At 39.0% G+C, this 26587-nt stretch overlaps 1 protein-coding gene across 9 annotated transcripts in view; it reads right to left on the bottom strand.

Moving 5' to 3' along the window:
* Positions 1–26587, bottom strand: part of SIPA1L1 (signal induced proliferation associated 1 like 1) — a 224841-nt gene that overhangs the window by 151489 nt on the left and 46765 nt on the right. For 6 of the 9 annotated variants that reach the window (XM_064512535.1, XM_064512536.1, XM_064512532.1 and 3 more), the window contains exon 3: positions 4017–4088. The exons of the other annotated variants lie outside the window; for them this stretch is intronic. The gene's annotated coding sequence lies outside the window, so the exon portion shown is untranslated. The remainder of the gene's footprint in view (positions 1–4016; positions 4089–26587) is intronic. 9 annotated transcript variants of the gene reach the window in all.

Genomic DNA, 26587 nt, shown 5'->3' with positions numbered 1-26587 from the left:
AAGGCAACAAGAAGGAGCAAAGGGCATAGGATCAAAGATAAAATGGAACTTTTTATACTGGAAACCCAAGAACTGAGAAGGAGATGTCAGGGGTTTATAAAATCATGCGTGGTGCTGTGAGGGTGAATTAGAGCAATTGCATCATGTTTCTTCCCGTACAAGACTTAAGAGGCCAGCAAATTAAGCTAGCTTGTGATTTGTCACATAAAAAACAAAACCAAACAAACCCCAAACACAAACAGAAGATGACGGATTTTCATCCAGCATTTAACTGAAGTTATGAAACTCCTTGTCATAGGCTATGGTGGGTGCCAGAAGAAGATAAATATAAAGCCATCAGGAACTACTATCTGTAATGATACCACCACTGAAGGCCTGAGCTGCAGGTCACCACCTATATGTAGAAGAAAGCCTACAGCTATAAACTTGTCCTATATTCCTCCATATGAACGTCTTGCTAGGCTCTGTCAGAGGCAGCACCGCTGGGCTAGATGAAGCTTTCATTTGACCAGATGTACAGTAAGCTAACTGTAACATTTGACTTCTGGCTGAAAGACAACAGTTAGTATTTTAATACCCAAGAAAATGCTTCCAACTCATCCAAATATTTAACCTGCTCTTCTGAACATGTTTTAAGTATTTATAAAGATGGTGATGAATCTCTAATTTCTTTTTCATGACCAAGTCATTTTACTAAAAGCAAAGCTAAAAAGCCTGGATGGCCTTACCTAATGAAAAAATGACAACTGCTTTGCAGAGCAACCCAGGAGTGAAGCGACTGCCCAGCCCACAGCTCTATTTCCTTTAGGACAAAACTATTAAATAGCTACAGCCTTTACCTGCTCTTTTCTCTCAAATTTTTCATCCTACCAAATCTATCCCTACTTCCCTATTATAGTCAAGGACAGATGTAAGGAGCAGAGATTTGTAAGGAATGTATGTCTGTCCCTCCTCACTCCCTCGCTGTCTAGCACGTAAATGTTTAAGGAATGCTGTGAACTTCTGATTCTAAATTAATCCCAGCCAGGAAAGCACTCAGTCCCCAGTCATTTTGCAGCTCATCCTCTTTCCAAACAATCCCCTCGCACCAGCCAATCCTTTTCAGAAGAGGCAGGCTAGAGCAGCAACCGTTCCTTCTCTGAAGGAGGAAGGATGAGCTGTTTCTCAACTCTTCTCAGCTAGCCTCTGCAAATAGCTCTAGCACAGGTGCTAGGAGAGGGAAAAGAATAAAAGGAGAAGAAAATAAATGCCTAAAAGGAGTAAAGAAAATGAAGGGAAAAAACAGAATAAGAAAATGAAAGAAGAAAGGGCACACAGAGGAACGGTATTAAGCAGAATTTGGAGTTCAAACAATTGCTGCCCACTGCTTCTTCACATCCCGTAAAACTATTTCTTTTTTACACCTGTATGAAGCAAATACAAAGCTCTCCTAAACAGCAGCAGCACTCTATGCTCCCTGTGTATTTACAAATATAAAAGGTTCAAGACAATACAATCAAATACTGATATATATAGTCATTTGAGAAATTCCAGTTTGATCATTATTCCCTATTCTATATACACACATATATGTACATATAATCTTCTGAATAATTTGGAGGTAGCTAGCACCTAGCTCTATACAGAGTGTAACAGTTAGTGACAAAACTGCATCTGCATGCCAGTTCATTTGTGGTTTCTCCTCTTCCACCCCTTCTCCTCCTTCTCCCTCTCTTTCCCTCAACAGTCTCTGCCCCACACCTTCAGTTACTCTCTTGCACTCCCTTCTCGCACACACTCACTCAATTCACGCTGTAACCAGATGTCTCTGGCACAGCCTCCTCAAGCCAGTGGGAGGTAAGGAGAGCAAAAAACCTTGTAAATTTGACTACAGCTTACTTGCACATACCTGCCAAATAGGAAGTTGTCTAAACGACTTGCTGCATCTCCCTGCAAGAGGAACCGCACGCGTTGCACATGCCACGGGCAGCACGGCCGCGGGAGGAAGCGAGGCGAGCAGGCGCTCTCCCCCTAAGCGACGATTGTCACAGCAGGAAGCGGAGCTCTTCAGGAGCCACGCTCCACCAGCGCAGACGAGGCTAGTAAGAACGAGACCTCCTCCTCTTCTGAATTTTGTACAGCAAAGCAGTCCAACCAGAAGCCAACCAACAGGGCTCCCAAACAACTCCAGCAGCCCAGGACCAAGCAAACCAGGTGAGCTAACAAGCAGATGAGGAAACAGCTTTCCTGCCCTGATTGTGTGCATATAGGGCAGAGGAAGTAAAGGTTGGCCTGGCCAGCGCTGTTCTGGACATGCCTCCAGCAGCTGAGCATACCCAGCCGCTCAGCCCCACAAGTGACAGGACACTGACAGGGATGAAGGAGGGGGCCATCCTCACCTGGGAAGGTCTGTGCATACACACACATACACGAACAATCATCATCAAAACAAAAACTGCACCACAGCACACCTCAAAATGGCATTTCATTCTATTCAACCCATTTCCCAGCACTGCCACCCTAAGTTTGACAATCTGGAAGAAATTCTCCTCTTGCGTATTTTCCAATATACACAGACACAAAAAACAAGAATTTAGCGAGACGTCTTCCTCCTCCCCTCTTTCTACTCCCTTTGGAGATGTACAGACATGGGAGAGCTTGGAGCTTAGCAAATGTCAAGACATTCCACTTATTCCTGTAAAAATACCATACGTAAGCACCAAAGCTGAGTTTTCAGCTATCCCGATGGTCGAGAAAATTGTTTGCAACTTCTGCAAGTTATAGAGTTCATTTAAAATTTATCGTTACTTATATACCTCTAAAAAAATTCAAAGACAAACAAAATATTAAGATGCTGCTATTAAAGGTCAATGCAATAAACAACATAGCTCCAAGGTACAGAAAAATATTGTCTTAGTATTAAGCCCTCAAATATGGAATTGAGGGAATAAATTATGACAGATGGCATAAATTTACCTAACATTATACACAAGAACCGTAAGAGTAAAGAGGCCAACATGTGAAGAAAGTATATGAGTTAAGATGAAGAAGAAACATTATTTGTTGTGTTACTACTAATTCTAAAACTATACAGCAACATTCACAATGTACTTTATGTTGTGTATATGTATGCTATGTTATATACATAAAAAGACATGACTAATGCCTCATGCTGATGGGATCTATAACTGTCTGGTAGACTCAGATCTTTATCTTTCATCAAAAGGAGCAGAGTTAGGTTGTGGTCTTGCATTATGCATAAGCAGTGAATACAATTAGACTGAAAAGCAAGCTGATCTTCTCTGATCTCAAGTGAAAAGTGTGAACTCTGATCTTCAGAGGTGACAGCTTTGTGCATCACTTCAAATTACTAGTTACCTTCCTTGAACCTGTGTATGCAATAAAGAGATCACAACACACAGTGGTGGCTAATCTTATGCAGTACACTGACATTTCAACAAGGAAGAATATCAAATAAGAGAGCAAAGCAGTTACATTACTCCTCTGCTTGGCACAGAGAAACTGTGATCAGTTCTTGCTTTTGCAGTTCAAGAAGGATGCTGAAAAACTGGGGAAAAAATATGATTCACACATCTATAGAACTAACAGAGAGTAAGAGAAGGTATGATGAAGCTATTTGTACAGCATAGGAAGGAATCTGATCTTTAATCTAGCAGATATATAAATGAGTCAATGACTGGAAACTACACCTAAACAAATTCAGATGAGAAATGAGGCTTCTTGTTTTTAGAGAGTCGGAATCTTTTAAGAATTGCTCATTTCCAAAGTCAGAGAAGTGTTTTTATTGAAACTGGACATTTTCCAAATAAATGCTGTATTTCAGCTCAGGGTATCTGCCCTGAGACATCAATTCAGAAAATCTAATGGTCAATGGAGTTATAGCAGTAACAGCCAAATATGATCCCAGAAGCAGAGTCAAAGGCAGCACAGTAATGAAGTTCACAGTTCCTAGTTCCAATTATGTTACTCTGTGGTCCCTTCTGGCTTCAAAAACATGCATCAGTCCATGAACTTACGTTTTTGCTGTTTTGGGCATCCCACTTCTGTTTGGTGTCTCACAGATTTAGTAGTAAATTCTCATTAAAAACCTGCAAAAATGAGAAATATTTTAGCTGCAGAAATTTATTGCTATTGAAGTTTAAGCAGCACGGCATGATACACTTCAGCAATACGCAAGCTGAACCATGTAGAAACTCGACATATCAGGGTTGCCAATATATTGCCAACCAGTCCCACAAAACGTTAATATACCAATATCAATTACAGAAAACCACATTTGTTAATCAATGTACATTTGTAATCATATTCAGTAGTTCTAAGTTATACTACATAGCACATTTTAAAAATAAAACTAGGAAAAATTCAAACATAGTACAATGCATGTATTTCATCTACCAGTAGCTCTCTACATATACACGAGCTACGGAATGTAAAATGTAAGATAAGTTTTACAAAACTCAATTTCCTCACTGTATTTGGGAACAAAATCAATACCACCTGATAATATAACTCTTACCAGTTAAGAAGCGATACAAATAGCAACAGGGCCTATGGCCACACTGCAGACACAAAGTGATAAAAGTTCTGGTGTAGTTATGATCTAAACTAGCTTACAGACATACTAACAATAAAGAAATGAGGGCACAGGACTGCAGTGATTAAGCACCCAGGGCTCCCTGTCAGTGTCAAACAGGCCTTGCTAAAATCCATGCTGTTAAGCGCTCATTGGGCTGGGTTTTTTTGTTTGTTTGTTTGTTTTTAAACCTCAGGCTAGCTAGATTAATGCTAACTTGGATGTGTCTCACCATTTTGAAATTGGGAAGTGTGCGGACATAGCATAGGCATCCTCATTCTTAGCCTGCCTACTCAACCCACAAGAGCAAAGAAAGTGAATCACTACTATCCAGACGGCTAAAGTCTTCAGTCACTCCAGACTAAGATAAAACAGTGATCAAAGTACAAAACCCTCACCAACAAAGAGATAACCAAAATCTAACATGATCTTGGCCTTCTTTTCATTCAGTCCTATATACTTCATTCCTGAATAAGCATGTAATTCTTTCAGTCTCATGTGCAATGAAATGAGGCTGAGACCTCATGACCACCTACTTCCTATTATAATGGCCATATTTCACTATTAAGAACATGATCCAGGCTTTGTTGAATCAAAGGCTGCAATTACAATTTCTCAAGTTCTGGAGTACATTAAATCTCCCTGTTACATATTAACTACCGGTAATTCACTGCACCGTTTTTAAACGTAAAAGAAGGTAAAAATACACTAAGTGCTTTCTATTTCTTCTCCATTTAAAGATAACTGTGGTTATCATTTCAGCATTAGGATAGAAAAATCATTATGGAAGACAATCACTAACTTGGGGGAATTATATATCAACGAAAGCATCTAATACTCCTATCCCCTCTCTCTTCTCTGCAGGTGCATGCATGCATGCATACACAGGCACACATACGTGCACAGCGGTACATACACACGCTCCCCAAGTAACATCCTTCCTTTCTGTTTAAGGGTAGCTCTGGAAACAGTAATTGCAGAGGTTATTTCTAACTTTCTTTGGACTCCTCAGTGGAAACAGGTTAAAGTACAGACACGTACAATACCAACAACAGAAACTTTGTACAATCACCAACTAAACCTTGGGAGAATTCCTAGGAGGGAGAAAACCCAACAACTGCAAAATAAAAAAGTGAACATAATTCTGTACATCATCTATTGTCATTTCACAAAGAAATGTTTCCCACACAGCTGCTGTCTCCCATTTTAGGCAATACAGCACTATATACTCTTAAATATACCCCTATGAAAGAACAACAATCTCTGAGGCAAAACCTGCCCCCCTTCACCCCAGACAACTAGGCTTTACGACCTCAGGCATGAATGAAACCATGGGGCTTCAACCTGTCAACAGGGAAAGAATAGTACAGATAAACCAGGAACTTTAAGCACTTTCCTACAAAATACAACTTTAAGGTCAGCATTAGCCACTTAACCACACTGACCATCCCCTTCTTCTTCCCTCCCTCCAGCCCTTTTTAAGGGCAGGTCAAGAAAAAATAAGCAGTCTCCCAGTAAGTTGTATGCAAAATTTTATTTTGTCAATATTAAAAAAAGAATGTGGAGAATCTAACAAAATTTTAAGTTAATGCTATTGAATATCTTGTGCCTAAATAACTTTACATATCTGATTAGATTCTCTGTTTGAAACAAACAAAAGTTAGCTTTACTGCAGCACATTATTTCTAAAAAATATTACCTGCTAATGTGGTTGCGCTTTACTAGAAAGTTTAACCCCTGTCCATAAAGCCTGTGCACTAATTTCAATAAACAAGACTGAGTCTAAAGGAACATAGCTCATAAACAACTTAGAGGAACTACTCATGAAAAAAATTCAGTTTGAAATTAATGTTGTATAGAGAGATTTGCTAAAAGCTTGAATTCAAAGATCATGTAAAAAAAACCTCCTCCACTGGGAAACAATTTCAACTGATGAACAAGAACTGCATGTATGTCAGTGGTATAGCTTGGTGACACTGTCACTGGCAAAATTAGGTTAACTACATGGACATCATGCAATTGTTGATGGAAAAATATACGACAAAGCTGAACTGCAGGGTCCAAAAGTCACAGGGAAAAAAAAGCTATTCCTTTACTTTCCACTACCAAGTTAGATTAACGGCTAAGAAGCTGCTTTCATTTCCTCACTCAAGACAACCCTAACTCACTGTCAGTTCCATGCCCTACTACACAGTATTTAGGATCAAAATTTGTGTCTCAGAATCACAAACTTCAAAAAATACTTTTGTATGGTGCAGTGGAAAAGACAGACACAATATCACCAAAAACTTCCTCCTCTGTCTGTAACTTTGAGGGCTACCTACCAAAGAAAATCACAATAATGATTGCACGTAAGGCTAGAGACAGTGTCAAGGGAAAAGATAAAATAATTTAAGGGAAAGAAAAAATAATTAAAACAGCCTTTTTCAAGGGTTTCTCTAGATCATGGAACAAATATACCAGATTTTTTTTTCCTTCCAGTATAAACATCCTCTGAAGGAGAGTTTTTGTTGCTGAAGTAAACCAAATCTCAGAGGCTAAGCAGTCCACTGCCAATACAATGCAGCTTTGCAAACAGCATTTCTGAAGAACAGATTTAAACTCTGACACTTTCAATACAAACAATATTACTCAACACAACTTCAACCAATTACAGAAAAAATTCTCTCAAAAAGGAAGGCTTTTTTTTTCCTTTAAATATCTCACAAATTGATGCAGTGATGTTAAAAAAGGGGGGGGGGGGACTTCCTTCATTAGTGTTTATTATGTTGTTTGTCATTCCCAAATCTGGACTTCTTTGCATATCCTCCAGCTGTAATTTTCAACGTTTATCAACAAATGGATTAAAAATTTCAGTGGAGGGGCTCTGCCTGCACTTCTGACAAACAAGTTTTTAGGGTTGCAAAGTATTCTAGTATTTTAGGGTAGCAAGTACTCTAGTCATCTCTCTTCACACAGCTAGGACTTGTGTGACTATGTTGTGATGTAGTTTCAGGGAGCTGATCCACCTGAAAATTAATCTGCCTCTGCCCGTCCCTGGGGAGAGGAGAGGGGAAAAAATGAAATAATTGATCTGTCTTCTTGAACCAGGATCATTACACACCTGCAAAGGACTCAAACTGATAGAAGCCAGGCAGCAGCACTGCATGGGCAGCACTGAGGCATCTCACACTTACTTCATCCTTACCATCTTTTCACAAGTTCCCGGGAAGTATACCACAGTTCTTAGTAAAAGGATGTATCACATACTGAAAGCCAGTCCCTACCAAGAATCAGGCACATGCTGAATAATCATCCCTTTCTTCCTTACAACACAAGTTTTGCTTAACAAGTAGATTAAAAAGAAATGGCCTACAAGAACCACTGTGCTGTTGTAAAGGGGACAAACCCTGGCACTCTGGAGCATCCTGAGTGCAACCCGCTTCTAGGCACGCTTATGAGATGCACACCAAGGAGATGGAAGGGCCACCTGGTCCCCTCATGCCTCCTTCCCGAAAAGAGCTCTCACGTGGCCAGGATGCACTCAGCTACAGACTCCGATACCGTCTGGCACTCAGAGGTAGCCAGCCTAACAGAGTAAGCCATTTTGGTAGACACCATACCTTCGGCATTGTTTGAAATGCAATACATCATCACTAGTCACAAAATCAATACCGATTTGTTGGCAACTAGCACTACGCCAAAGGATGACTGTCAGACAGCACAAAAAACAGAGTGTGCACTCTTCCCTAGCCAAATTCCTGAGAAGGCCGGACACTGAAGCTTCAGCTAAAACTCCCAGTGGCTGCCACTATCAGCTGCAGATGAATCATGGCACAGTGAAACCTAGAAGCGGAAAGACCAAGAACAGGAATGAAATTTGAATTGGAAATGAAAGGGTGAAATCTTTTTTTGTACAGTGAAAATATTATGGAAACTGTGCTTGTAAGAGGGCAGGAGCAAAACCGAAGATTTATAAAAGCTTGAACCTATTGAATTTTTGCAGCTAAGACTTACTCATCTCTGAGCTCCTACATGAGGAGGTTCTTACAGTAACCTTTCTTTTATCCTCCTTTCTCTCAAGCAACAGATTTTCCTCCAGAACACATTCTGCCAAACATTTGGGGATTAGAGACATCTCAGTTACACCTGCACCACCCCCCCCAAAGATACTTTGCAGCACTGTGGCCCATTTTTTCCTCACTAATCAGCAGAAAGCTAATCATGCACGTCAAACACAAGGGACAGCAGGAGTGAATTTATCTAAGTCACCAACTGCAGTCTGCTAAGAAGCCTCCAAGAGTAGCAGGAAAAAAAAAGTTTCAAAGCTGGCATTTCCTACTTTACCATGTTTTGTAATCAAATCTGTTGTTTCAGCATTAGCCGTAACATCTGACCTCCGTCTATCACCACAAAAGGCTTGCATCCAGAGATGACAGGAGCCCTCTAAAATTAGACTGGGCAGACAGATGTAACCATGGAGATTCACACTACATTCCCCGTGTGTGCGCACACTGACACACGCTGCAGCTACACCATGCACCGCCACCGAGCACCTGTCCTCACCAACACCCACCAAGCCTTTTCTTGGCCAGCTCAAAGGTTTGACGTCATTCACAGCACATCTCCCCAAAGAGCCACGTTAACACCCAAATTAAAATAAAGGGAACAAACAAGGAGGAGACCTAGATCATTTCTCCAACCTGGTTTTCCCCGTTGCAGTTCACTACCAGCAACACAAGCACCTGTGCTGCCATAAGGCTGAGAAGGCACAGGGCAGACGAAGCAAGGATGGCTGCTTTCGGCTGCAGTACTGAACCATGGCCCAAATTGCTGTTTCTTTTATTCTAACTACCTCTGACATTTGATAGGTTGCTATACAAATAATTTGTAGTTCTCCAACACCAAGAGTTGGCTCATTGCTACCCTCCCAACAATATTACCAGAAAGAGTTTAGGAAAGTTCAGTTAATACTAATGTTTTTGCCACCAGCTTTTGAAACTTCTTTAACAAGTGACAGACAGCATTATCAATAAAGCTCAAGTAAGTATTTATAGTCTTTCTTCATTTAAGCAATTAATATAGTCTTCAGGGTTTTCTTATTGCGAGGTAGATTTAGGCTTGTTTACAAAAAGATGTGAAATTAAGACCTTTGGAAAAAAAATAGTAGCATCATCAAAAGAGCTGCATTTGAAAAAAACTGAGCAAGTACAACAAAAGCAGCTCCCAAAAGGTAGAGAAAACTAAACTCATTCCTAAAATAATACAGTATTCTAGGAAGAGTTGCATTTTAACCTTCGCATTACCAATAAACTGAGCCTGTCTCTTTCAGGTTGAAAGATGTTCTAATTTTGTGGTAAAAAAAGTTTGATTCCAGCTCAGTGTAATGAAGAAGGTAGAAGGTTTAAAAATATTTTCAACACTTCTGTGATTGCCCTACTTGCTTTTTGGAAACAGTCATTTGGGCAGCAGGTGAATAAATAATTTCCACAGGTGGTGGCCTTTTGCTCAAGAAAAGTTTTGCTCGTTTTCATTAGGGCTAAATTCTTTGCCTATTCAACCACTACTGAGATGCATCATAATTCTAAATCAGGACTCTCCATTTTCTTTTTCTTTGGTGTTAAATTACAGACCTGCTGTGTAAAGACTTTTTTTTTTTTTTCTAAAGCTTGCCTGTGAAGCTCAATTGTGATTGGGAAGGCCGCCTACACAGCAGAGAGGGTGAGGGAAGAGAAAAAACCACACACACTTGCAGAGCTGAAAACACATTGGTGTAGGCGTACATAAGGGGGGAGGGAAGAACGAACTTGTTTCTACTGAAAAGGGCTGTTTTCCTACATCACCCTTGAAAGAACTAAAATGCATTACTTGGGGAGAATTCAAAGGATTGTTTTTCACTTAGAAGCAGATGTCAATAGAGCACTACAAGCAATCTGAAGAATCCTTGCACGTTTATCTCCTGGAGCTCAGAACCTCCAACCTGAACAAGGAAGAGTCCATTTCCCCATCTTTCTGCAGTATCTTGCGAAAGCTGCTCTCAGAGCAGCAATTCACCTGTGGAATAACAGTTCGAAGCTTTAGAAGCCTTTTATAATTAACAACATTAGGAAGTGTTGAAATTATATTTAAAGCCTTCAAAAAAAAGGGGGGGGGGGAGAATATTCCATCTAGATCATGCCAAAAATCTTATTTCTAGAAACTAAGAATCTGTAGCATTCGTTCTCATTGGAATCTAACAGAACTCAAAACTCCTGAAAAACAAGCTGTAAGATGTTATTAGAGATTTCTGAAAGACATACATTCAAAAAATAAATTTTCTTCTCTAGCCTACACAGCCTCCAGACTATTCATCTCCCAAGAAAAGCAAACAGGCCTCTCAAGCCTCTGTGAAGAATATCCTTCGGCATTTTCTTTACGAAGACAACAACTACACGCACCAGAATTTGTAAACGAAGACCTCAACACAAAGTGTTCGCGTGCCATCACAAAGCTATGAAAATATTTTTAATAGCTCTGTCTTTCCCTTCATAATAAAAACAAAAGGCTTTTGACGCAAGTGCGTTAGCTGATTATTACTTTAATTACTATCGCAGGAACGAAGACAGCCATTAAGGCAGCCAGGACAAGTTTCATCCATGGGGGGGAAAGAAAGAAAGAAGAAGGGGGAAAGAAAGAAAGAAGAAGGGGGAAAGAAAGAAAGAAGAAGGGGGAAAGAAAGAAAGAAGAAGGGGGAAAGAAAGAAAGAAGAAGGGGGAAAGAAAGAAAGAAGAAGGGGGAAAGAAAGAAAGAAGAAGGGGGAAAGAAAGAAAGAAGAAGGGGGAAAGAAAGAAAGAAGAAGGGGGAAAGAAAGAAAGAAGAAGGGGGAAAGAAAGAAAGAAGAAGGGGGAAAGAAAGAAAGAAGAAGGGGGAAAGAAAGAAAGAAGAAGGGGGAAAGAAAGAAAGAAGAAGGGGGAAAGAAAGAAAGAAGAAGGGGGAAAGAAAGAAAGAAGAAGGGGGAAAGAAGGGGGAGGAGCCCTGCTGCTCCCATGCCTTTGGGTACCAGCTTACAACCTATGTCAAGGATCCCAGGTGCAGGGAGCTCAGAGCTCAGCACGTAGCCCCCCGCACGGCTGGGCTGCTCTTTGCGAAGGCCCCTGCGAGCAGGTGAGCGAACTGCCGCCCACAGGGCGCAGCCACCGCCGAGCCGAGCGGGGCGGCACCTCGGCGCCCCGAGAAGCCACAGCCAGCTACAGCTCCTGCAGCGCCCTAAGGCTCGTCTCCAGCCAAGCACCCGCTCCAGCTACAGAGCTCAGTGCCAGAGACTGACAATCACAGATAACGTTACTAAAGTATACGCCAGTTTTATACATCTTTCAACTACTCGATCTCTAAGCACCAATGGCTATTCCTCACACATGCCAGAAACATGGGTAAGACAATGTTAAAAAGCACAAGGCCAGACTTGCACAAACCTATTCGGCAAGCAAAAGCAGCGCACTCCGAGGTCACAGCTCAGCTCTTAAGATTACGCCTAAAACACAAGGCAGTTGCTCCTCCAGTCGCTGAGGCACAAGTCCTATCAGGTCAGACAGGAAGGGAAGGACGGAGTGTCAGAAGAACATATAAAACTCCCCAGCATCAGAACCTGAAGAAAAAGGAATGAAAAACCCTACAACAGCACTGATGACTGTCGGAGGACAGCGTCAAAATGCAGAGAGAGAATATTTACTTTTTGCTTTTCGGACACTGAGAACCCTACAAAATTTCTCAGGGAGACGCTGCTAATGAAGAATGCTGAACTAGTGAAACTTTTTACTTTCTCATTTACTTTCTGTATAACAGCAGTATAGGAAAAAAAAAAAAAAAAAAGATGTGAAACTGCATTACAGATCAATTTGGAATGAAGGGAGATCCATAGCGGGGGGGTTATAAGTCTAATACAGATTTATACAAAAATATCATTGGCATAATTGCAGTAGCAATCAAAATTAGTAACATTGCATTCAATTCCTTAGTTACTTTGCTGCCCTGTCAACAGCAGTCAGTCACTTTAATTCTTGACATTCTTAAAGTTTCTCTCAACAGCAGGCATGGAACAAAGTCGCATCTAATTTCATTTTACCTCAAAAACCTTATTCTAAAGACATAATTTCCACAACCTCCTTTTAGTGCAGAAAGCTGTACCCTTTCCTGATTACTCACAACCACCGAGGCTTACATACTTTCACATTGAATCCAGTTTTTCTAGCCACAGGATGTATTAGAGCATAAACAGCTTTACATTTACCATGAATACAATTTCACATGCTCCAAGTAAAAATAGCTGTACCAAGAAGATACTGCTCACTTGAAAGAGTTTCTCATCTATGAAGTAATACTTTTGTCCAATACTGAACTGAAATGCCAAGGAATTCACAGAACACAACCATGGAAATACGGACTCTAGAGTTACTACAGACAAATTAGCAGTAAGCACCTTAAAGTAATTATATGAATGCAAATACTTAGAAGTCTGAAATGGAGAAAAACAGCAAGAAATGCAAACAGAGTCCACCCCCACCCTCCCACCACCCCCTGGAGCACTGAGCCCTCCTTTTTGCTGTCCAACATGCCCTCTTTACAAGCCAGGTTTTTCTTGTCAGAAAAGTTGTCCTGCTATTTTTAGCCTAACCGTGCGTCACAGAACTGAATCTATGGAAGAACATGCTGGAAGGAGGGGAAGTAGCGAGTTCAGCAAATATTTGCAAATTCATGATTTGAAAGCTCACTCTTCTTCCAATTTGCTTTTATTATTTCTTCTCTCTCATGTGTGACTAAGTCATTTGGCTTCTGTTAAAACAAATGAACTGAAGTGGCATCTCTTCTGACTTAGGTATCTGGAATTTTTAAGTTGTGTTGACAATCAGAACAGAGGAAGCACAGTGGAAAACACACCACTCTTAGAAAGCTTTTTACTGATAGAGTTCAAAGGGCTTTGACGATAAGGTAAATATCATTAAACCAAACACAAAGGGCAATTAAGGCAAGAGAAAGAAAAAAGTTGTTCAAAGTCAACCAGCAGAGCCAGAATTATAATAGTCTTCCAACATCTAGCACTCGTGGCGCAGAACCGTGACTCCTCTTCATATGAAGACTTCCATCAGCACTTTGATGAACCAATAACACACACAATTTAAGCAACAATGCACCAGCCAGGCAAAGCAGACACCCAAAACAAGAATGCAGAGAACTGCTTAACAGTTAAATTACAAGCTACGAAGCGCCTTCCTAAATGGCATCAATGCAGACTGATCAACCAATATGTTTCCACTGAAATGAAACAACATTTGTAAACAAAAAACCCATGGAATGAAACTTTTCCAGTTTTCAAAATACACAGGCATACTGTGGAAGCTCCATTATTTGACCTTTCAGCACAAAAAAAGTTTAAGCCAAGAACATCCAAACAGATTTAAATTATTTATGTAAACATCATTTCTATAAACCCCCATTACTTCTATAAGTTTCCATCAACACCCTTCAGAGCACACCAGAAATATGTACCACACATCTGTATCAAAAGGAAGTTTCACAGTAAAAATCGATATAAACGTCTATTGCCTGTAAAATTCGTTAAAAACACTACTTTGCTATTATTTCAAAATAAGCAAAAGAATATGAAAAAAGAGTATTTTTTGTTGAACAGAAGTTATCCAATCTTCAAAAGCTTGAAAAGTGACTCAAACTGAAGAAGAAATCCTCTAAGAACCTCTAAGAGAGTTTCACACTTCAGAAATCATTTCTTTTTCTCTCCTTAATTCAAAATTAAGCTATAAAAGACAGATGTGACAATTCTTTAGCTGCAACGTTTTTCATACATGTAACAAAATTTCTGCTTTCCTGTGTTACAAACCTTCCATCAAGAAAAACTGAAAGACATTCACCCATGCTATCTATAAGACAAAGTAGAATTCATTATTTCCATCCTACTAAGTCAGATGAATAGAAATAATTCAAGACTCTCTCTGGCCATATCCAAGATTTCTCATTTTCAGTGAAGATGCATCTTTTAACACTTGCATTAGACAGGAACAGTCAATATGTTATTCCATAAATCACAAGTGTCTTACATTTCCATACCCATGGGACTTACTTGGCAGACTTGGTTTCAATTAGGGTGGGTTCTTCCTCTGTTCATTTAAGGACTTTCCTGCTCTTTGCCAGCCTAAGAAAAAATTTAAGAGGGTTCTTTGCCTGGTTTCCCGGGAAAATCACAAACCATTGTGTACTCTTCTCAGTAGGCAGCCCATTTATCAGCATTAAACATTTCAGTTATCCTCATGGTCACTTCACTGATCAGTGAACAGAAAGCATCTGCATCTCTGCTTAAACAGCATCAATATAATTGCAGGTTACTGTACATGAAAAAATCTGTAAAGAACTTATTGAAAATGGACATAGTCTAGCAATTTGACCACAAGTCAAAGACCTCTGCATAATTCAGACAAGCAATTTTACTTGTCTGTTCTGTAATTTTCCCATTACTGAAAATAATATTTACTTCAACAGGAGTCAGAATGATTAATTTCCATCAAGAGCTTGAACCTAAAAAAAAAAAATCTTTTGCATTTCCAAGAGTATTACCAAAATTATACAAAGTAAAGAAAACTTAATGCTAATATAATTTCTCTAAAACTACATGCGTAGCCATGAGCAGCAGCAGACTCTTCAACACAGATTTTTATCTGAACAGACAAGTTTTGGAATCTCTCTTGATTCTTGTCCATTCTGACGTCGCAGCAGCTTTTACTAATAAAATGAGCTGTAACATTTTGAGAATTTGGTCCTCACTTATCCATGAGAAGAACAGAAGAAAGTTACAGAATACTCTGAACATACTACTTTTAATAAACCCAAACCAAAAGAGAAATGTAAGAAAGTACCTCATGAATCCACAGACTATTAAAACAGTTAACTACTAAAGATTCATGAAAGTCTATTCCTAGCTTTAACTGTTCAACGTAAGGCTATCAAAACTATCCAGCTCCCTTCCATGTATTACATAATTACTGAAATACTATTTTTAAGTTGGTCTCACTATTATAGGACTATTTATGCCCAGACTGACTGTACATAGCTAAGAATCTAGTCCATCTAGTCCACAGCCTTTTTTCTTGTATTAAAAATAAAGTGATTTTGAAGCATCTTCCAAAGTCATAGAAGCTTAGATACTTCATATCCAGCCTGCAGCAGCAAGTAAAGTGTTCTCAGTAGCTAAGCTTCAAAGTAACTGCAGGAGCACACTACCCTTACACATCATTTAGGTCAGTTCCTTCATCAAATACACTCTGTAGATTAGGTATTTCCACTAAAGAGGAGAAATTTCACTAATCTTATGACAGGCTAAAGTGTTCAAATGTAAAAAGAGAATAAGTTAGCACAAAAATTGTACCCATTACAAATGAAGACTTTTCAAGAAATGGCACAATCCATATAGCATCTTACTCTCTTGTCTATTTAAGTTATTGTCCATCACAGTCAAGAATACAGAGAAATAAATCTTCATTTGCTTTCCTATAGCCTTAGGGCAGGACACAACTCTTCTTCTAAATAAAAGCCTTGAGAAAAGCCTGTTCTAGTGATTCATTTAAATAAACATGCCAGAAAAGGTTTACATTCCATCGGCTGAACTTGGTAGATATAAAAAAAGTGACTATCAATCTTGGCAAAAATTAACCTGTTATTCCTTAGTTTTTCCATTAAAAACATTTGTCTAAAAGGGTATCAGACAACAAAAAGTTCCCTCACTGAACTATACTAACAGAAGTGCTACAAATTAGTGTTATTCAGTAGAAGCTATGGACTCCACATGACAATTAGGTACCTTGAATACCTAGATATAGATACACGTCTTTAAAAAAAAGATGGTTAGTCTCTTACATTAAACAAAAACAAACCTGGTGACAAGTAATCATTCTGTTCGAGATACTGTCCACATTATGTCTATCTAAAAAGAAGCTGGCCTGGAGTGAAACAATGTAAGCATTATTAAAATTATTTTACAATTGTAAGACTGACTTTAAAAAGCAGTGTGTTGGGAACATGCAAACAAAGCTTCAAACAGTGTTTCTGAAATAGGAAAATACTTCAAAGAACAAAGACTGTCTCAGCTGCATTGTAGCCATTTGAATCAACAACGCAACAGATTTTTTTCATACGTTTGGAGACCTATTCTGAAAATCTGTAAGGTTATGACATGATTCTTAACCTCCATTGACAGTGCCCATCAACAGCCTAAGGCAGGTCTTAAATGATTTTAGGTAATTATAACAACATGACAGTGCCATTACTACAAATGCATGATGGTTAGCTTCTGGTGGGATTAGGCAGAGCATGAGAAAGAAAACATAAGCAATTGATTCAGATGAAATTCAAATAACCTAGAGCAGGAACTTGGAGCACAAACAGAACTTGAACAAACTCTGCATAAGTAAGCAGATGTGCCATACATAACAGCTGATTTCTGAAACATCTTACTAAGGACATGCAGAGTCCCTCAAATCCAGTATAAACCATGTGCTTGGTCGTGGGGGAGCTCTCTCCTCTCTTTGGATGCATTCATGTTCAGCAGGATTGCTTCCTTGCTTCAGCCCACTGTGAGCCACACACAAAATACCATCTGTGAGGGGTCAGAAGGAAGGGGTAGTTGATTTGGGGTGGGAAGATGAAGAACAAGATGATCCCTTCCAGGGGCCACATGAATTCATGCCAGACTGAAGCAGCCACTAGCCACACACTGCAGTTTCATGAAGAAAACATCATAATTTTGCTAGGGTTTCCTAGTAAAGGTCTAAAAAACCCCAACAATTTCCAATCCAGTATTGCTAAAATGGCAGTTGCCAAGAGAGAGCGTTGAGTCCAGACTGGTGCACTCTGTAAATACATCTTCTCCTGATCTGTGGCAAGTAATTCAAACGTAAAACTGATCTGCTAAACTAGCTTTTAGAAAGGTGAAATCTAGCAATTACATACAAAAACAACTGGCTGTCTGGTTTCAAATACTTGGGCATTATAGCATTATCAGTATGATCTACTGAAAGGTATTTAGAATCCACAATAAAGTGATCCATCATCCTACATATCACTTAAATATTATGGTACAGAATAGTCAGCAGTTGAAGTTTTGATTAAGTGAATAAACAGAAATGTTTCTTCATGGCAAAGGAAGTTTTAAATTTAAAAATGGGCATTTTCATGAGATTTCTGAGGGTAGCACATACTTGGGACGATAATGACCTAAAAGGACTTCCCATCACTAGGGTTACAACCACTGTGGTCACATAAAGCAGAAATATTCACAAGACGACACTCCACCACATAGGGAAGAGTCACAGGACTGCAATCGTCATGTTTAAATAGCCCTAGATAGATAGATGGATTTTTAGTGTATTGCATGAATTTTAAAAACACTATAGTGCAAGCAATCTATCCAGAGATTGGATATTTACCCAAAATGGCATGCAAAGTACCCAGAAAAGCTGTCAATAACAGGTTTGAACACAGTCTACTTCAGAGAGAGAAGGTACTTCCACCGCACTGCTCACAATTCTTGCCCTTACATTCTAACAGGATCTTGATTTATAGTGTCAGGTTGTTTTCAAACACTGAACTACCTCAAGCTCACAATTCCCTGGCATTTCCTGTATTCCGCACAATTCCCTGTATTTCTCACAATTCCCTGGCATTTTGAAACATTTTGGTATCAGTCAAGCAAAAGGAAGGATTCTTTCCATCATATGTGGACTCAATACGATTGTAACAAACTCTCTCTCCTCCTACCGAGCTGCCTTCAAAACCCAGTGTTTGTTTAAATGCTCTTCTCAGAAGGGAAGACTTTACTTACCCAAAAGAATCCTCATATGCACAGTAAGCGTTATTTCTGATCCCTGCACCTGACAGCAGTTTAGGAATGTTATTTCCCTTAGAAGAGGACTGGAATATAAACACAGCAAAACGTTCAGAATGCAAACTAACTACACCAGACTATTCCACCCAGAATAACGTGTGCTCAGATTTAGCATTCTGCTGCTTTTCCTCACTCAAGCATGTCTCTTAATTTTGTGTTATACAAGTTACTGAAAATAAGTCTTAATATGTTGCAAATCCAGTCTTAACTGACTACACATCTATTAGAGTCCATGCAAAATGACTGTATCAGGAAAAAGACTAGCTGTAACGCGAACACCAGAGGGAAATAAAGGATGTCAGTGTTAACCAACCAAAACACCTCTTTAAAATGAAGATTAAAAAGAAAACATCAGATCAGCGATGTCAACACTCAACAAGTCCTGAATGTAACCTATCTTAAAACCTTTCTGTCCCATGTTGACTGGCTGCAGAAAAGGGAAGCACCAGGCACACCTGTCAGAGCCTGAGGAGACCTTATCACCTACGCAAGATAAATGCGAGCTGCATTATTCTAAGTCAGCCACTGCCTCAAGACAGACTGTGCTCAGTGAAATGGAAGACTAATTTGGCTGTATAATAATGAACACAAAATAAACCTGGTTATCAGGAGAATATTATAGGAACATTCCTCTTAGAAACTGTCTACTTGTATATGTGTTGTGGTCATTATGTCCGAATATCATCAACTCAGATTATGATTCACATTCATTAATTCCCCAACAAAAACTGTATCCATGTGCAATTCTGGAAGAAGGGGGCAGGAAAAGGGAAAACAGCAAGATGCCACAAGCCTTGGTGAAGAGATTACTGGTTAAAGTCTACTCTCTTTTACAAAAGTTTTCGTGGACTTCAAAAAGTTTATGAACACATTCTAAAAAATTTGAAAAATACAAATTAAGGCTTTCAAACAAAACTACCCTTAACTATAGTTGTTAGTATTCTTTTTATACATCCTTACATTCACAGAACAAATACAGCATTGTAGAATTCACAGAGGGATTTTTTTTGCTGCTGCATTTTTATTAAGCTGATTTTGAAAATCTTCCGTTTCTCAGTAAAAAAAAAAAAAAAAAAAAAAGTACAATGAGATATCTGCCTTAAAACAAGCTCTCAAGCAAATGGTTCTACCTTGCTCTTCCTTCCTTTCAGACAGTAGTTGGCAGAGAGTCAAGAGGATGTTTACAATAATAAAGGATGTTTATCAGTCTTCATAGGCTAAATTCTGAGATGCTGGTACCTTAATAAAAACATTTGACAATGCCTTTTAGCAATCAAAATACTGAACTTTAATTAGAATTATTAGAATACATTACAAAATACTGATCCTGTAATCACATCTGCAAAGGTGTCTTCTTACATATATCTATGTCTAAATCCCCAAACACAATCTTGATTTAACCTCCGTTACATTTAAGTGTTACTTCAACGCATAGTAATTCTCAACAACACTCTTGGAGTAAACAGTCACCAAGGACTTAAAAGTTTGGGAACAAAATTACTTAAGAGTAACTGGTTATCTTCATATTGCCCTTTTGAAGGTAAATATTCTTTTTAAGACAAAGTGAAAGCTTTTTAAGTTGTTATTAACCGAGTCATAGGCAGACTGGCATAAACTTTATGATTCTAATGACAGAAAAACAAAAGATATACTAGCATATTGGATATCCATGGGTTACACAAGACACTGTTCAACATGAAAGTCCAGGATTAATCCATGTTTCACTTGTAATTTCCTTATTGCAGTCTTCAAACGTTTCTTCTTACCACACCGTTGTGAAACAAGTAAAATTATTTCATTTTACAGAGACAGCTGCGGTAGACAGAGTTGAGAGTCAAAGGGTCTCTCAGCGGGCACAGCCCAGCCCCTCAGGCACTCCCAGGGCACTCAGCCCACAGCCCAGTTCCATACACTTAATTAAAAAAACGCAAGCACGCATAACAAGCCATACGTATTGCGTGCAGGCAAAGTTTATATCATCACAGCGGAAAAGTACAAAGCATGCGAATGGGAGAGTATAAGCTACCCGGAGGGTGGTAAGGACTAACCCTGCCTAATTCTGTGTCTTCTATGCTGCTGACCCTGCAACTACTCTTCAGAGTGGTTTGGGTTTTCGTCATACATATGCATGTGTATATACATACATACACACACTTAACTGTCATTGTTATTCAGTCGCACTTTATTTTGTGCTACTCCATTTTAATGAGGTTTAAGCTAGTCTTCCAATTACTCACTACCAGAAAGGAACCACCTTAAACAATAAAAGAAAAACAAAAACCCTACCCAGCATGCTAAAGCCTGGATCCCCAAAAGAATTCATATGCTTAAAGAAAAAGCTTGGACATGTGCATCCAAGATTGACCCACTAAACCCTAGTTCTGCCCTTCAGGGTTAAACTCTTATGGCATAATTCCACTAATATTTTAGTCTGGAACAACTAGGAGCTGCTGAAGAAAATGGTCTCATCCCTTCCCAGCCTCTGAACCCTTTCATGTGCTGTCACCAGCAGCTAGTTGGTGATGTGGTGAACCTGACCAAGAGAGCCAACTCATCCGGAAGCTGAAACTTCTTTTGCAGGTTAGCTTTAACCAAAAGCAATTTCCAGGCAAGTTCACTGCAGAGCTACCAGAATGCTTATGGCAGCAGGAGGAGACATGGGAAAGTGCAGGGGAGTCCAAGACCACAAGTTTCTGTAGTAATTGAGTTAATTTATGCTGGTTTGAAATTACCCAAGGAGCTACAATATTAATCACCTACATTTCCACAAGTTAATTTTCCTGAGCTTCTGTTCCTGTTGAGAACTGTTATTATCTTGATGCCCAGCAATCCCTAAACAAGGTAACTGGGTTTAGATTTTCAAATAGGATCCTCTTCCAAAGTTACACCAGGGCCTGTCCCAAAACATCCACCACACAACCATTTAAACCAGAGCCCAATCCAAGTACCTCAAGCACAGATCGAGAGGACTACGATCCATGTGAAACACAGTTAACACAGACGCTTCTAGTCAAAAACTTAAGGAGGTAGTGGCAGCCTGGGCTGCAAAGGGTGAGCAGGGCCTTTATCAGATTTGAGACAGTGGAACTCATTTTTTCCTTGCATATTTTTTAAATCAGTAGCTTCCAGTCCTACAATATATGATGAACTGAGATTATTTGATTTGATCATCTATAAAGTGACTACTCACAAAACCTTCTACTAAAGACTTTTTGCTTTAAAAAAAAGTTAAGCTATTTCTGAGATCCTTAAAATCAGTATTCATTCATAAAATTGTTTCATTTTGAAGTCATAATAATATACTTATAAAAAGAAACCCTAGAAAATAATACCATATATAGAAAGCCATGAAGATAACTATGTAGGTGATATGTTCAGCAATTTTTAAAGTATTTTTAAATTCAACTTTGATTATGTTTTCAGTTCTAAGACTCTACTTCAGCAACCGGTCCAAAAGAGGCTTCATCTGGACTATAAGCATAATTGTCACATATATACAGCATACTAACTATAAACATTTAACATTTTACTGCTGGGAACAATTTCATGTTTTTAAAACAAGGGAAATGAAAATAACATTAAGAATTTTAATTTTCTGTGACCTAGCAAGGATAACTAGTACACTTCTCGCTGGGTACAACTTTTACTGATGGAAATACCAGTAATTTCCCTGTAGACCAAAGCAGATCTTATCAAATGACTACTATGCCCTGAAGAGGTCACAAATTATTAACGGTGCAGAGTGATGTGATACCATTTTGGGGGAGGAGTGGTAGAATGCAATACCATGTCAATGAACCACAATTTGCTTTGTAACAGTTTAATATGTTATCACTGATTTCACCAACAATAGACATATGAAATAGGTAAGTGACATGCAGGCTCCTGCTTGAAAATACACGGGTTGTAAGAAAAGAGAAAGTTTCCATGCAAGTCACATCACGTCAACCCCCTAGTATCTGGAAGACATCATTAGCCCTAAAGTTAACTCTTTTAAAGATTCACTTGGCTTAACAAAGGGAAGGAAATTAATCTGTAAATTTTACACCTTGCAACATAAGCCATTGAGAGCACTGCTGCTGCAGTAGAGATGAGGAAGACCATCTAAGCAGAACATATGTTTATTTCATCAGGGCACCAAAGGTCTGGATTTTTCCCCATGGATCAAAACATATACATATACATACATATAATCCTATATTCATCTGTGCTCCTTACGAGAAAGAAAATCAGCTATGTGGAAAACTAAAGGAAAAAAGCATTTAACAAAAAAGCAGTATTTTCATATTTCGAAGTTATAACAATATAGGAGAGTAGTTAAGAAAGTATTCTGTAAGTATGTTCAGCTAAAGGTTTATTCTAGCAAAGAATGATAGTCACTAAGAAGTGACCTGTATTTTAAAGAACTTGACCGTCATGTATATCAGTAGTGAGCACGATAGGTTTAGTTAAGTGAATTACTAGTGCTTCAGAAGGACAAGAGACATACCGGAACACCACAGACACCATGCGAATGAAGAAAACGCCATACTTCATCACTAGATGCAGTCATACAAAAAAAAGCTGGAAGGGTAGCTTCCACAGTAAGCTATTCTTTGGGAAGTTGTCTTCTAGGCAAACTACCAGATCTCAGCAAAGCCCCTTCAGATTCCTGCACTGCCTTGCTCCAACATTCAAAGGTCACGCCATCCTACTGCAGCTGGCCTGGCCAGAACAGAGGACGCATGCAAGGATGAAGCAGGAGAGTCAGCGAGACGGTCCCAGCTGGATTCCAGGCAAGAGACAGCGATTGCAATTCATTCAGATAAAGGCGGCACTTTGGGGGCCCTATTACAAAGATGAGAACTGCTTAAAACAAAAAAACCCCACCCCCACCAAAAAGGCTACAGCATATACAAAACAGATGTCACCCCTCCCAAATCTTTGTTTTTCCTATTTTGTTCTGTATGCTTTAACATCCTTTTCCAGATGTTTCACATCCAACATTTGATAATGAAACAGCAGATGCTTTGTTTTGCTTTCAAGACAACAAATCTGGGGAGTTAGCATTAAGGACCTGTACCGGGCACAAGAAGATACCAGATGAGCTTTGTAAATTCAAATGTAAATTTTACCAGAGAGTCACATGTACGATCTGCTGGTTGCACGCAGCAGCCAAGAATGTCTGGGCTTAAGAATGTCTGGGCTTCGTGGTGAGACAGAAGCTGCAGCTCAGCTGTATTCTCATTTCTTTCAGGAGGTGAAGCATTCATCTTACGGAAAGGGAGATATCCAGTTTCACTGTTCTGGAACAATTATTAGGTTTCTTTCAGATACCTTTTGCTCACATTCACAAACCTGCATATATTTTTATATAAGGTGCTGACAAGTCAGTCCAGAGGTGGTGGATATTAGTTTTCGATTCAGATGCACTAGTCATTTTGTTTGCAGCTCTCATTTGGAATTGATTACACTGCATGTGACCGCTGCTGTCCGAGTCATTTATAGTAACCAAGCCACCCTGACAACCTTTTTCAGATGTTTGAGGGGAGCGCTTCTACTCGATATTTGATTCTCTATAGGATCAGTTAGGACTCCCCTTTATCCCAGAAAGGTAAGGGAGGAGAAGGATTTGTCAAAAGACAAGACATCACATTACTAGATTTTTTGAGAAGACAAGGAAATCTCTCAGCCTTTTCTTACTGCACAGGAATAGAGGCCAGCCAGTCACAGGATTGAGAACAGCCCTTGCCTACAGAGTCAACTAAATTCGACTACATCAATGCTGTCTTTCCGAAATTAGTATAGCTACTTCTGTATCTGCTACTCAGTAATAAATTAAAAAATGTTTAGGCCGGTAACCCCTGCACCTTAGAAAATAAGGGGCAAAGATGCAAGGTCCTTCTCTCAATCAAGTCACCATCTGAATTAAAAAAGTGGTGTATCCCAAATGCTGGAGTCCGTTCCTATGTATTAGATGTTGAAATGCTGGGGAAATGAACCATTTTTTTGCATTTGGTGGTTAAAATTGCAGCCTGCTGTTTACTACATATATTTCTGAAAATTCAGATGAAAACAAAGGCTAGTCAGTAATTAAAAACAGTTCTTACAAAAATTTTGGATCACAGAAAGGCCCTCCCAAAAAGTAGGAGAAAACTACCATTACAGACTTAAAAATTCAACAAAATGAAATATTAGCACATTCACAAATAAAACTGTCAGCAAGTAAACCAAAGGAGGGCTTCTCGGACTTCTTTTTCTGCTTCTCAGACTTCTTTTTCTGGTGTTTGGAACATTCCCTCCTTGCAATACCCACCCCAATTAAAGAACCATCTTAAAAAAGTCCAAATACTCTAATTTATTAGACATAACTGCAGGATCTGAAGAACTTTGCTGCACTTGAGGAGCTTTGATTATAGAAATAAAAACACCTATGAACTTGGGTCACATTTTTAATACAAAGCATCACTTGGTCACCTATCACTTGAGTTAACTACTGACAAAAATAAGTTTCTTCCTACACTATTTTAGTTTCTCACATTCAAAAATAAATATATTTAAGTAAAGAGTTTGGGTTTTTTGGTTTTTTTTACAGCTTTTTCATATAACCAAAAACTGTATTATATTGATTTAAATCCATACTTACTTCTAGCTGTAGTCAATTTCTTGCAGTATAGATAAGCACAGTGCCATCTTCCTTTTTACCTACAGAATTAGCCATATAAAATAGACACATTCAATCAAATTCATAACAATTTTTGGAGAGCGCTGGAGGATACTTGTGGCTCATTTATATTGACTTTCTCCCCATCTGTGGGGGAGGGGAAGGTGGATCAATATAGTCACGTGAATTCTCATGCCCTCCAACCAATCTTACTCAAAGTCAAGCATTTGCGTTAATGGGCGTGTTACTGTCACTGGAGAGAACAAGGCTAAATATCAACAAAAAGTTAAACCTCCCATGATGATTTTAGCCTTAGACTCTGTCATTCTAGCCTTTAGTTGGAAATCTAAAAACAGTGGCTATTCACAATGTATACTTTTGCCATGCAGAGGCCATCATCTCAACCTCCAGACCAAAAGGCATCACACTAGCTGATCATGGTTTTCCATGCATCTCTTCAATAAGCTAAACAGTACAATCTTAGAACTAAAACAAAATAATAAAATCATAGCAGCAAATACTGGATTTGGTGAATTTAGCAAAAGCCATAGTTTGATGTCCAGGCTACAGAGACTACAAGAAGTGAAGGTATGAGACGAGAAAGTAAATCAAAGCCTGTGGAGTCTGGACAGAACAAGCAACAAGAATATTCTTTCCAATAATGCTGAGAAAAATCAGGGAGTTTAAACCTCTCCAAGAACTCAGAGAGACAACAGTAGCTAAAAGATAGAGTTATATGCAACTTTACACATTTTATCTAGTGTAATTAGAATGATCTAGGCAATCTGTTATACAGGATATCAGAGTTAATGCAACCCTGCCTGGTTTTACATATCTGCAGCCAGGTAGACAAAATTTGTGCTTAGCAAAATTACATATAGTTGTACAATACAGATATCAACGCCTCTGAAGACTTATGCCTACCACATGCTGATCTTGCCATTACAAAATAACCTGTTGGTGCGAATAACACAGTCATCTGAGCAGAAATTTAAAAACACCTTACACATAACAGGGAAAAGACAGGAACTGCAAAGGAACATTTTGCAAACCAAGCTTAAGGAAAGATGTGATTCAGTCTAAAGGGGATTGCTAGAGTTTGGAGACTTTTTTATGTTGCAATATCTCTAGAAATACCATTCAAACAAAATATCTGATTTTTCTTTCTCTCTGTAACTCAAAGAAAACCAGCATGCAGCATGTTAAGATGTGCACAGAGGGCAGCAAAAAGGTGACAGGCCTGAAAAAAGCAGGTTAAATTGGAGCAAGTTATAGAATAGTACATAGACAAATCTACTTGCTACATCAGTACGAAAACTAAATCATAGGTAGCTTCCTGCTTTTAAGAGAGCACTCATAAAAGGTACAACCCAAGAAGTGATCATTAACTTTTAACATATGACCTTCATAAAAGGTTGGATTTCCTAGATCTTAGGAGAAAAGGACAAGAAAGCTTTGCACCAAACTT

The sequence above is a fragment of the Dromaius novaehollandiae genome, chromosome 5 (assembly GCF_036370855.1).
Source record: "Dromaius novaehollandiae isolate bDroNov1 chromosome 5, bDroNov1.hap1, whole genome shotgun sequence".
Taxonomy (NCBI): domain Eukaryota; kingdom Metazoa; phylum Chordata; class Aves; order Casuariiformes; family Dromaiidae; genus Dromaius; species Dromaius novaehollandiae.
The sequence above is the reverse complement of the archived record's forward strand: the minus strand, read 5'-3'. Positions and strand labels throughout refer to the sequence as shown.